Raw genomic sequence first — 13,966 nt, 5'->3', positions numbered from 1 at the left:
AAGAATGCTCAACATCATCAATCATTAGAGAAATGCAAATCAAAACTAAAATGAGATATCATCTCACGCTGGTCAGAATGGCCATCATCAAAAAATCTACAAACAACAAACGCTGGAGAGGGTGTGGAGAAAAGGGAACCCTCTTGCACTGTTGGTGGGAATGTAAATTGATACAGCCACTATGGAGAACAGTATGGAGGTTCCTTAAAAAACTAAAAATAGAACTACCATACGACCCAACAATCCCACTACTGGGCATATACCCTGAGAAAACCATAATTCAAAAAGAGTCATGTACCACAATGTTCATTGCAGCTCTATTTACAATAGCCAGGACATGGAAGCAACCTAAGTGCCCATCGACAGACGAATGGATAAAGAAGATGTGACACATATATACAATGGAATATTACTCAGCCATAAAAAGAAACGAAATTGAGTTATTTGTAGTGAGGTGGATGGTCCTACAGTCTGTCATACAGAGTGAAGTAAGTCAGAAAGAGAAAAACAAATACCGTAGGCCAACACATATATATGGAATCTAAAAAAAAACAGGTCATGAAGAACCTAGGGGCAGGACGGGAATAAAGATGCAGACCTACTAGAGAATGGACTTGAGGACACGGGGAGGGGGAAGGGTAAGCTGGGATGAAGTAAGAGAGTGGCGTGGACATATATACACTACCAAACGTAAAATAGATAGCTAGTGGGAAGCAGCCGCATAGCACAGGGAGATCAGCTCGGTGCTTTGTGACCACCTAGAGGGGTGGGATAGAGAGGGTGGGAGGGAGACGCAAGAGGGAGGAGATATGGGGACATATGTATATGTATAACTGATTCACTTTGTTATAAAGCATAAACTAACACACCATTGTAAAGCAATTATACTCCAATAAAGACGTTAAAAAATGTTTATATCAAGTGTATAATCTATTTTTATGGTACCTGCTTTAGCCTAATAACCATCTGTCTTGATTATGCCAGATAAGTCAACTCCACTTGGAAAAAGCTTCAACAACATGTTTTCAAACTCCATCTCCCCCTCCACCCCCCACAAAGATTGGTGCCAATGGCCCTCATTCCAGAAGCACAGTTTGTAGAGAGAGTATTACTGATAGGAATGTGCTGAGTCATGGGTATTGTGTTGAGGAATAAAACAGTGTTGAGAACCATTAATTTAAAGACAAATACATGCTTATTTCATGCATGCATTTTATAAAATTCTATTACTATCTGTACCAAATTTAAATACCAATATATGTTATAAAGCAGAAACTAACACACCATTGTAAAGCAATTATACTCCAATAAAGATGTTTAAAAATAAATAAATACCAATATATGTAGTTTACCATTTAATTGTGACACGCATCCAGAACATGTTTTCTAATTGCAGCTATTTAACTATATTTATGAGGACACACTCAGCAAATTACAAAATCTACAAAGAGTATATATAAAAGTGAACAGGTTTTCATCTAGACTTGTCTCATGCTGCCCACAAACATAGAGCTCTAGATTAAAATGTTACTTTCCATAAATTGTCACAAGAACCTCTCACCTGTATTACTTCAAATTTGTGTACCTGACAGGTCGTGAAGTCTCCAAGTATCTAAAACATTGCCCCTCTAAGAAAAAAAAGGCACCATGTGAACATCTTTTTTGCAGAGCAGCTCTGCCCGGATCTTGTGGAATGTGAACAGAGAGAAACTATCCTAGGGGCTGTCCTCCACTAACGGGGCCTGGGCTGAATTTGTGCACAAGCCAAAGGGAAGTCAGGGCACTAGGAGGCCAACTGCCTTTCTGACATACCTTGATTTGAAACCTTGTTTATCAGAGATGTTTCATATTGGATCACGGAAAAGCGACCCAATTGTGTCTTCTTAATGGGAAGTGTCAGAGATAGATGAACAAGGAGAGCAGGGGTCACTTGAGCTCGTGTTATGTCCCAATAAGGCAGAGCTATAATTTCTAGTTCACACCTCTGATGTACATTCCTATATTAGAAAGATTATGCCTTTCTATCCCACAATCCTCAAGGCATACCATCTTAAAGCTAGTTTGTACACTACTCTTCCTTGTAGACAATGTGCCAAACTATTATAACATGAATATTATCCTTCATTTTGAACACATGTAAAACATACTTTAAAAAACATAGTGATTAGAGAGGCCGCGATAGTGAGAGGCCCGTGCACCGCGATGAAGAGTGGCCCCCACTTGCCGCAACTAGAGAAAGCCCTCGCACAGAAACGAGGAACCAACACAGCCAAAAATAAATTAATTAATTAAAAAAAAAAAAAAAAACATAGTGATTTCTATGAAGTAGTTACTATCTCATTTAGAGGTAAATTGATTCCCAAAATAGAGAAGGGGATTATATGTTATAATTTTTTGCATGATTGTATTTTTAGCACAGGAAAACGCATAAAAGAAACTCGTAAGAAATTAAAAACAAGTTAAGCAATAGAAAACTCCTGTGTTAATCCTTGTCTAGGGACTAGCCTTTCCCACAAAAAATGTTAAAAGTGGCGATAATCAAAACATATTAATATGAAAAACATTGACAGGAATTCATACTTTACTTATTAACCACATGCACAATGGTTAAAAGAAGGTAAGACCAGTGAGCTGCCTTTTAAATTAAATAATCAAACTTGAAATACCCTCTCTTAGATGGCATGGAATTACTTGACCTGGTCATATTTATTTGTGTTCAAACATGAAGCACTGGATCTAAGCCACAGTATAAAGCTGAAGTAGAACAGATTTCTAGTTACAAAGCCATTCATCATGGCTTCTTCAAGGGAATGTCCTCAATAAATAGCATTTAGATGAATTAATAGCAACAGCTACTACAACATGATGTACAGCTTTTCATACTGGATATTCTATATGGCTTTGCAGTAGCAGTTTCCAACTTATATTCAATTTAGTGCAACTTTCTCAAAAGATATCAATATGTACTGTGTGCAAAATGCTTGTAGGACATGCTGGATGCTATGAACATCCCTTAGAGCATCAAAATACACTTTAGCAAATTAAAAGGTCTGAGAAATCCTGCAGGCATTTATTAAATTTACCTACAATGATTCCAATTTTTCCCAAAATTGTTCAACCATAGAACTATTTACCAAGGAATACTTATTAACATCTCATAGAAAATTGACATACTATGATATAGTTTGGCCCACTGTCATACATATGTCTTTAATCAAACTCTGGTGGAGTAGGTAAGAGAATTCACATATTTTTGCAGGTAAGAAGACTAGGGGAATCATTAATTCCCAATGCTTACTCAAAGATCAAAAAATAAATAAATAAATGATTGCTACCTATATGGACTCCAAAATTTAATATGCTAAAGTTTGCATAAAATTTGACAATATTTTCTAGCAGTAATTAAGAGATTTAAGAAACTCTAGAGTTAAAACAAATTGTTTTAAATAACTATTGTCTTTAAACACAAGAGAATTATAAGATTTTGCTTTCTATTTGTGTACTGATGGCTGGAAATGGCTTCAATTGCTCCGCTTTTGGGAATTAAATTATTATTGGCTGCAGATCCTTAAATATTTTATTTCAGAAAATCAGTGTTTTTGCTCTCTTTCTCAATTTCTGCAGAATTTCTTCTTTAATTTACAAGTGGAAACAGTATAAGAAGTTAATAATCATTCCTATGTTTGTGAACACTGTGTAAAAAAAGGAAAGGAAAAGAGTATGCATTCTTTAAACATGATTTTCTTCAAATATAACCGGACAAGATTATGTCTTTTGACTAAATTGTGATATGTTTCACAGCCACCTAGATGCCAAAGATGAAGTGTTGACAGCTTCTGTCTCAAGTCTTCTTGAAGCTAATAAGACAGTTGATGCCAACTTGGCAGCATCAATGCCCTGTTGGATAGGCGACTCGAGTCCCGGAGTCTGGGTGAGAAATTTGGCCTGGCAGCTGGGGGAATTTCTACAGAAAGCAATCAAAGGCAGAAAAAGGAGCCACATTTTGAATTGTTAAAACAAACAAACAAAAAAAACTATCATCTAAATATGACAGGTATATTACAGTTAAGATGAGAATTTCCACCATGGACTGTTGGCATTCTTGGATTTAGTATTAGTAATTCAAATATTTAATGACAACCTTTAAAGCTTATGATATAGTTAAATCCATTTGTCTTTTTCCAGTATGGCTTTCTTCCTTTATGGTTATATTTTTAAAAGCATTTTCTACCCCAATGTCACATAAATATTCATCTAAAGTTTTCTCTAGTAAAGTTTCAATTTTATATTTATATCTTTAATCCGCCTAATGTTAATTTTGGTGTATGCTACACAGTAAGGATCCAACTTCTTTCTTTTCAAATGATAAAACTTTCCCAAATGTAATTCGAAAAATAAACCTTTTGGGGGGCCATTATTTGAAATAAATATTTTAAAGTGCTACATTTGTATTTAAACTTGTGTACTCATTATTCTGCTCCATAGTTGTATCTGATGTGTCTGTCTATCCCTACAACAATAATACCTTTACAAAAATTATTGGAGCTTTAATATGTATTTTAATATTGGAATGTAAAATTGATCATTTTATTCTTGAAAAAAATTGAACACTTTGCACAGACTTGTTCTAGGATATTTTTCTTACTACATCTTGGGAATTGGAAGCACTGGTGAAGAAGTTCCTCTAATAAAAGCTTGGGCTTCAATAATTTTACCAGCAAACACTGGGAAATTTTCCAGCATCAAAAGATTCCAAAGCCAATGAAATTACTGCAAAGCACTAAAAGGATGAACTCCCAACTTATTTTGTAAAACTAGTGTAAATGTTATACTAAAAGATGACATGAAAAGTAGATCAGTCTCATGTCAAAAATATTAAATAAAGACCTATTAAAGGCATTTGATTAAATTCATTGTCTATTCTGAGGATTCAAAGCAAACTAAGAGTACAGGTATCTATTCTTTATCAAATAAAGATAATCTAAAATATCCTACTAAGAGAAAGACAAATACTGTATGATCTAACTTATATGTAGAATCTAAAAAAGCAGAACTGATAGAAACAGAGACTAGAATGGTGGTTGTCAGGGGCTGGGGGTGGGCAGATGTTGGTCAAACTGTACAAACCTCCAATTATAGGATGAATAAGTTCTGGATGTACAGCATGGTGACTATAGTTAATAATACTGTATTTTGTTCTGGAAAGTTGCTAAGAGAGGAGTAGGCTTTAAATGTTCCCACCACCAAAAAAAATCAACATTTTGTACACCTTAAACTTACACAATGTTATATGTCAATTATGCCTCAAAAAATCCTATTTAATGGTAAAAGACTAAGTTAAAAACAAGTAACCAGATCTTATGGCTATTATTTAATATTACTTTAGAAGTTCTAGCTAATGACATGAGTCAAGAAAAATAAGTATATAAGTCTTGGAAAGAGGACTGCCTGAAAAAATATGAAATACTAACTGAAAAACAATTAGAACTAATTAGAGAACTCAGTATAAAAATAAAAATATTAAAATAAATCAATAAATTTCCTTCATATCAACATTAGTAAGCAAAATAGAAAAATCCATAAATACCTAAAAATCTATACACAAATAAAATACTTTGAGACACAAAAGACGACATGCATAAAAAGAAAAACAGGTTAAATTTTCAAGTGAAAACAGTCAATATTTTGATGTGTGTGTTCATTTTTGTCGTAAAGTGTTTTAGGGAACAAAATAAAGGGTTGCTGCAGTTTCCAAAATAGCCTTGCTTGATTTATTCAGAATAAATTTACATTATTTTTGTAGGTATTTTCATTTCTTTTTATGTTATATATCCATTAGTTAATCCAGTTATCTTTTGAGTATGTGTGTATCCCCCTCTCCCCACCTTTCTTTCCTTTTCTTTCTATTCTCACTGGCACTGCCCTAGTTCAAGCACCTAACTTTTCCACAAGACTTCACCAGTAGCGGCTTTGAAACATCTTCTATGTCCTGAGTTTGGAAGGATAGTTTTGCACCTCCTTTGCCCAACTGCTATTTCACAATCTTGCTAATATTCTGAATACCCACATAAATGGAGTTTCTATTTCCTAATTCTTATACCATGAATATATTCTGCATATGGCTAAAGTAACTTTTCTAAGATACAGATCAGCTGATGTCACTGCCTTCCTCAAAAATCTTTACTCGTTCTCAACTGCCTACAACATGTCATCTGAAGGCTTTGTGGGTTATCATTTGATACCTCTAAGATCAAGATCCAATCCCCCTTTCAGCCACATCCCCCTAAACTCTCCATTCTGTATCTTTTCCCCAGCAAAACTAGGCTTCCCTTTCTCCATAACCATATTTTCACCATCCTTGAAGTCCCAGACTAAACACTACCTACCTCCTTCATGAAAGCTGACCTCACCCCTGTCTGAAATTAAAATTCTTTCTCCTCTGTGTTCTGATAACAGTTTGTTTGCAAATCTACACCAGCATTTATTCTATCATTCCATTATGAAATATTTATTATATGTGGTTATTTGTGTACTGTATAAATGGTAAGGTCCTTCAGGGCAGAGCTCGTGAAATATTTATACTTATGTTCCCTACTGCACCACAGGCACAGTATCTTGTATTTAGTAAGTAATCAATAAATGTTTGATGAATTTATTAAAATCAGTAACTTTATGGAATATAAGAGGGTACATATTACTCTCTTCAATTTAATTATAGCTATAATTTTCAGATGTTCAGCATGTTCCACATAATACGCTAAGCAACTTCCATTTTATTCTCACAGCTTGATGAAATAGGCATTATTAGCCTCATTTGTCACACAATATACTAAGCACCTTACATTTCATTCCATTTTATTCTCATACAACCCTATGAACTAGGTATTTAGTGGCCTCATTTTTCAGTTAACCAAGAGAGTGTATCTTGCCTAAAAGTGGTAGACCCACAGTTCAAACCTAATTTGACTCTAAGCCTCTGAGTGTGTGTGTGTGCGTCTCTGTGCACGTGCGTGCATGCGCACATGCAAACTAGTAGAAGTAATGATAGATATCAAGCCCTAAGGATGAAGGAGTGTGATGAAAGTTCCAGAAGAAACATGTACAAGACAATGTGTACAAACATTTGCTACTTTGGAGTCACGAAGAATCACAAAGAAAAGGGTGGGGGCACTTCTTTTTTTGTTTTCCTCTGGCAAAGGGCACTAAACTAGGGAACCAAGAGAGCAATGGTTCAGTATAATTAAGAAAGACTTGGGCAGCGTTGCTGCGCGGCGGCACCATGCTGGCCACCCTGAAGACCCTCCAGCAGCAGACCTTCAAGATCGATATCGACCCAGACGAGATGGTAAGAGCACTGAATGAGACGACTGAATCTGAAAAGGGTAAAGATGCCTTTCCTGTAGCAGGTCAAAAATTAATTTAGCATGCAACATCCTCAATGACGATACTGCTCTAAAAGAATATAAAACTGATGAGAAAAACTTCGTGGTAGTTATGGTGACAAGACCCAGAGCAGTGACACCACCAGCACCAGTTACAACTCAGCCATCTAATTCTGCCACCACTACCACAGTTAGCTCCTCCACAGCACCAGCTGTGGCTCAGGCCCCAACCCCTGCCCCCAATTTGGCCCCCACTCTGGCCCCCACTCCCACACCTGCACTGTCACTCCAGCATCAACGACAGCGTCTTCTGAACCTGCACCTGCTAGGGCAATGAAACAAGAGAAACCTGCAGAAAAGCCAGCAGAAACACCAGTGGCTGCTAGCCCAACATCAACTGACAGTACATCAGGTGATTCTTCTCGGTCAAACCTTTTTGAAGATGCAACAAGTGCACTCGTGACAAGTCAGTCTTAGGAGAATATGGTAACTGAGATCATGCCAATGGGCTATGAACGAGAGCAAGTAATTGCAGCCCTGAGAGCCAATTTCAACAACCCTGACAGAGCAGTGGAGTATCTTTTAATGGGAATTCCCGGAGATAGAGAAAGTCAGGCCGTGGTTGACCCCCCTCCAGCAGCGAGTACTGGGGCTCCTCAGTCTTCAGTGGCTGCAGCTACAGCAACTACGACAGCAATGACTACAACAACAAGTTCTGGAGACACCCTCTTGCATTTTTACGGAATCAGCCTCAGTTTCAACAGAGGAGACAAATTATTCAACAGAATCCTTCCCTGCTTCCAGCATTGTTACAACAGATAGGTCGAGAAAATCCTCAGTTACTGCAGCAAATTAGCCACCATCAGGAGCATTTTACTCAGATGCTATATTGAACCAGTTCAAGAAGCGGGTGGTCAAGGAGGAGGGGGTGGAAGTGGCAGTGGAGGAATTGCAGAAGCTGGAAGTGGTCATATGAACTACATTCAAGTAACGCCTCAGGAAGAAGAAGCTATAGAAACGTTAAAGGCATTAGGATTTCCTGAAGGACTTGTGATACAAGCATATTTTGCTTGTGAGAGGAATGAGAACTTGGCTGCCAATTTTCTTCTACAGCAAAACTTTGATGAAGATTGAAAGGGACTTTTTTTCATCTCACACTTCACACCAGTGCATTACACTAACTTTGTTCACTGGATCGTCTGGGATGACTTGGGCTCATGTCCACATACTTGGTATAAGGTAGTGGATTGTTGGGGGTGGGAAGGGGGGATCTAAGATGCAGGGTGGGGATGAATACCTTGCATGCCTGCTTCAATTAGCAGATGCCACAAATCCACACAGCGTGTAAAATATTGTACAACCAAAAGTCAGCTTTTGCATGTCTTTATTTCTTCTACAAAACAGTAGGTAACTTTTTCTAGGTTTCACTCTTTTTAGTGTACTAGATCCAGAAATTTAGTGTAATGCCCTGCTTTATATTTCTTTGAGTTAACATTGGTTTCAGAAAGAGTCTTTGCTACCTAGAATCTACGGTCCCTATTCTATGGCAACACTGGATAATGGCTTTGTGAAATTGAAAAAAAAAAATTGGAGCAAGTGTAAACAGAAATGCCAAATTACTGATGGTTATTGTTGCTGCTTCAAATAGGTATACATTTATGTGTAAGAAAGCCCATTCTTTCATGATAAATACTTGGGGTTGAGGGGGGAGAAGGGGAATCTTTTGTTAAAATGAAAATAATTACTGCTATTTTAAATTTCTTGATCATTGAATGTGAGACCCTTCTAACATGATTTGAGAAGCTGTACAAGTATAGGCAGAGTTATTTTCCTGTTTACATTTTTTTTGCTTTGTTTTGGGGGGAAAATTGGTAGGTGTCTAATTACTGTTTACTTCATTGTTATATTGCAGTAAAAAGTTTTAAAACCACAGTTGCATGTTTGCTTTTGATGTATCCCTTTGTGGAATTAGCACTTTGGGGCCAATGGAGAAATGCAGCATTCACCATCCCTGTCTTCCCCTTCCCTCAGCAGAAATGTGTTTGACAGCAAGTCGTGAATTCCAACTGCTGCCTTTTTTAAAACACACAAAATGCTGATTCAGTTCAAAATTAATGCAAGTGTCTCAAAACTGAGTTTCTGATATTTGTAAATGTTTTTCATTATTAGGTAAGAATGTATGACTATTAAAGTCATTTAGGATTATTTGCTTTCAAAAAGAGAAGGTGGACAGAACTATAATCTAGCATCTTTTATTGCATTGGACAGACTGGAAAAATCTTTTGGAAGGGTTGGGAGATGCGGCTGGAAAAGTACTTTGGAAAATGTACAATCAAGACATCTCATGGAATATTAAAAGAAAAATCTTAATAGCAAAAAAAAAAGAAAAAGAAAAAGACTTGGGCAAAATAGGTAAATCGTATGGTATGTGAATTATATCACAATACAGCTATTAAAATAATTATTTGAGGAGCTGTTTAAAGCACAGATCTATGTGTTCTACCTCAAGGAATTCTGCTTATGCAGATCTGGAGAGGGACACAGGAATCTGCATTTTTAGAAATCACTTCTAGTTAATTCTGATGCAAGAGTTTTTAACTGCTCACATTTTCAGAATCACTGGCATAGAGGGTTAAAAATGCAAAGTCATTATGTTGAGTTTTTCAGGTCACACATCTTCAGTGGTGCCATTCATATTATATGCTACATGAATGTCACCCTATGAAGTTGTCCAGTGCACAACATGTACGGATGTGAGCAACATCCCCTTAAAAGTACAAGGTACGATGGGAGAAGAGAGGACTAACATTTCCTCGGTACCTATGATCTGCCAGTTACTGTGCTATGCAAGATAGAGAGATTGATATATAACTTATATAAGCTATATCTATCTATCTTACTAACATCTTTAAAGTTAGGTATTATCACCTCTGTTGTACATATGAAGAAACTTACATTCAGAGAACTTTAACATTCCCCATGTTAAACAGCTAGAAATTATCCCTTCATCCATTTGATTTATAAACAGCAATTAATGTTTACTGTAAGCCTGGCACCAAGAGAACTAAAACCAAACAATCAAAGAAAAGTTATTAGAAGAACAGTACCACTGAAAGAATTCCAGCCTGGTACTCTATAGGGCAATGAGAACTCTATATGGTAAACAGACTGAAGTAGTCACCTGTGATGAGGTGGTACTTTGTATTGATACTGGAACTAGGAACATCATAAAAGGATCCATATGAATATATCACAGTATGCTCTCACCATAAATGTCATCTTCTTGCAGCAATGACCAAGAAAGCAATCAAATAGCATTTCGGTTTTTTTAAACCCACAAACATTCACTGAGTAAACACTCTGTCAAACCCTTGATAAGGATAACAAGAAAGTGCCCTGCGCTTTTGATGCAACCTCAAAGGAACCCACTTGTAAATTAGGACAGCCTTCCAAATGGTTTGATGAAAATCACAAGGCCATTAAAATGTTCATTTTTCCTAAAAATCTAACTGATCCAAGTGGCCACTCTTCTTCTCCATCTTCCTGGGCGAAGATACTGCATCCTCCTCCACTCAGTCTTCATGTCATTAAGTAAATATAATACCTGAAAAAGAAAACTATCCTCTAAAGACACAGAGTGCCAAGGGCTTATTATGGTAGCTTTTAAGGATACTTAAAAGATTTCTTGATTTGGAGTAGAACTGGCAATGATTGTGCTGAACCACTTCTCTGAAATGGTTAGTAAAATTAGAAAAGGAAAATAACTAACTGAATTCTTATATCCAAGGGGCATTACCAGAAAAAAACAAGAAAGTACAGTTCTGCTTTAGCCTCATAGTGTTTTCCTAAAGAAAATGCTATTACCTTCATTAAAGGTAAACCATTAATAATCAGGATTTTTAAAAGTACACGTAAATATGCTATGAGCTCAAAACAGAATATCAAGAAGTGTTATTCTTGCAAAACCAAAGTGAATTAATTATCAGCTTTACACATATCATTTAACAAGCTAACACTAAGCAAAAAAAGTTATACAAGATGATGAAAAGGGAAGAAAATATGATGGTACAGTTGAGAAAGAATTTAAGACAGTCTGTCACCCAGAAGGACCCAAGTATCATTTTCAATCTCGTCAGTACTTTAATATGATATTCAATTTGTCTTTGGCCTTCTCACAAACTTTGGTCTTCTTTGGAACACCCAGTAGGATATTTTTGCTCTTCAAATAGGAGTATTTCAAGATCTCAATGGAATTATCATTACACTCAGTCTGGTCTCTTCACCAACGCTCTTTATCACCAAACCACCACATGCAACTTTTACATTTAAAGCTCCTAGTAGGAGCTTTGAAATCGGAAATTCAAAATATCAATGTTCTATTTGACCTTCTGCTCCATCCTTGCCAAAAAATAATATCACAAAGGCAAAAATAGAAAATATTTTAACACATTACTATGTAAAAAGTCAAGCATATACAAAAATAGAGAAAGAAGTAAAATAAACACCCATGTATATATTAAACAGCCTCAAAAAATAAGCTATAGACAATCTTGTTTCCTCTCCATTCCCATTCACCCTCCCCTCATATTATTTTTATACAAATTCCATATAAGTATCTTTCATACATAAACTAGTTCAGTTTATGTTTTTAAAAATTAAGAAGGCCATTTTGTGCTAGTACCATACTGTTATGATTACTGTAGCTCTGTAGTATAGTCTGAAGTCAAGGAGTGTGATACCTACAGTTCTGATCTTCTTCCTCAAGATTATTTTGGCTATTCAGGGTCTTTTTTGTTTCCACACAAACTGTGAAATTATTTGCTCTGGTTCTGTGAAAAATGCCATTGGTATTTTGATAGGGATTGCACTGAATCTATAGACTGCCTTGGGTAGTATGGTCATTTTAACAATATCAATTCTTCCAATCCAAGAACACAGTATATCTTTCCATCTGTTTGTGTTGTCTTCAATCTCTTTCATCAGGGTCTTATACTTTCCTGGGGTCTTTTACCTCCTTAGGTAGTTTTATCCCTAGGTATTTTATGCTTTTTGATGTGATGGTAAGTGGGACTGTTTCCTTAATTTCTCTTTCTGATAGTTTGTTGTTGGTATATAGAAATGCAACAGATTTCTATTTATTAATTTTGTATCCTGCAACTTTACTGAACTCACTGATAAGTTCTAGTAGTTTTCTGGTGGTGTCTTTAGTATTTTCTGTGTATAATATCATGTCATCTGCAAACAGTGACAATTTTATTTCTTCCTTTCCAATCTGGATTCCTTTTATTTCTTTTTCTTCTCTGACTGCTGTGGCTAGGACTTTAAAAACTGTGTTGAAAAAAAGTGGCAAGAGTGGACATCCTTGTCTTGTTCCTAATCTGAGACGAAATGCTTTCAGCTTTTTACCATTGAGTATGACGTTAGCTGTGGGTTTGTCATATATGGCCTTTATTATGTTAAGGTATGTTCACTCTATGCCCATTTTCTGGAGAGTTCTTATCATAACTGGATGTTGAATCATATCAAAAGCTTTTTCTCTATCTATTGAGATGATCATATGATTTTTATTCTTCAATTCATTAATGTGGTGTATCAAAAACACACATAGATCAATGTAACAGAATACAGAGCCCCAAAATAAACCCACACACTTATCAAGGTCAATTAATCTATGACAAAGGAGGCGAGAGTATACAATGGAGAAAAGACAGCCTCTTCAATAAGTGGTGCTGGGAAACCTGGACAGCTACATGTAAAAGAATGAAATTAGAACACTCCCTCACACCATACACAAAAATAAACTCAAAATGGATTAAAGACCTAAATGTAAGGCCAGACACTATCAAACTCTTAGAGGAAAACATAGGCAGAACACTCTATGACATAAATCACAGCAAGATCCTTTTTGACCCACCTCCTAGAATAATGGAAATAAAAACAAAAATAAACAAATGGGACATAATTAAATTTAAAAGCTTCTGCACAGCAAAGGAAACCACTGATGAAATGAAAAGACAACATACTAAATGGAAGAAGATATTTTCAAATGGTATGACTGATAAGGCGTTAGTACCCAACATATATTCATTGACTAGCTCATACACTAATCAATGAATTTGGTAAAGTAGCAGAATACTAAATTAATGCACAGAAATCTCTTGCATTCCTATACACTAATGATGAAAAATCTGAAAGTGAAATTAAGAAAACACTCCCATTTACCACTGCAACAAAAAGAATAAAATATCTAGGAATAAACCTACCTAAGGAGACAAAAGACCTGTATGCAGAAAATTATAAGACACTGATGAAAGAAATTAAAGATGATACAAATAGATGGAGAGATATACCATGTTCTTGGATTGGAAGAATCAACATTTTGAAAATGACTCTATTACCCAAAGCAATCTACAGATTCAATGCAATCCCTATCAAACTACCACTGGCATTTTTCACAGAAACTAGAACAAAAAATTACACAATTTGTATGGAAACACAAAAGACCCCAAATAGCCAAAGCAATCTTGAGAAAAAAAAACGGAGCTGGAGGAATCAGGCTCCCTGACTTCAGACTATACTACAAA

General features: G+C 36.0%; 1 protein-coding gene and 1 pseudogene across 2 annotated transcripts in view; one reads left to right on the top strand and one right to left on the bottom strand.

Moving 5' to 3' along the window:
* The window catches only part of IL1RAPL1 (interleukin 1 receptor accessory protein like 1), a 916,526-nt gene extending 903,182 nt beyond the window's left edge, over positions 1-13,344 (bottom strand). The window contains exon 1 of the mRNA XM_082446519.1: positions 13,156-13,344. The gene's annotated coding sequence lies outside the window, so the exon portion shown is untranslated. The remainder of the gene's footprint in view (positions 1-13,155) is intronic.
* LOC309652548 (UV excision repair protein RAD23 homolog B pseudogene) lies at positions 5,257-9,314 on the top strand (annotated as a pseudogene). The gene has a single exon. The product of its transcript is annotated as a UV excision repair protein RAD23 homolog B pseudogene (transcript).
* Positions 13,345-13,966: the final 622 nt, after the last annotated feature.

The sequence above is a fragment of the Balaenoptera physalus genome (assembly GCF_965194825.1).
Source record: "Balaenoptera physalus genome assembly, chromosome: X".
In the NCBI taxonomy this organism is placed as follows: domain Eukaryota; kingdom Metazoa; phylum Chordata; class Mammalia; order Artiodactyla; family Balaenopteridae; genus Balaenoptera; species Balaenoptera physalus.
This window is presented reverse-complemented; position numbering and strand designations above follow the sequence as displayed.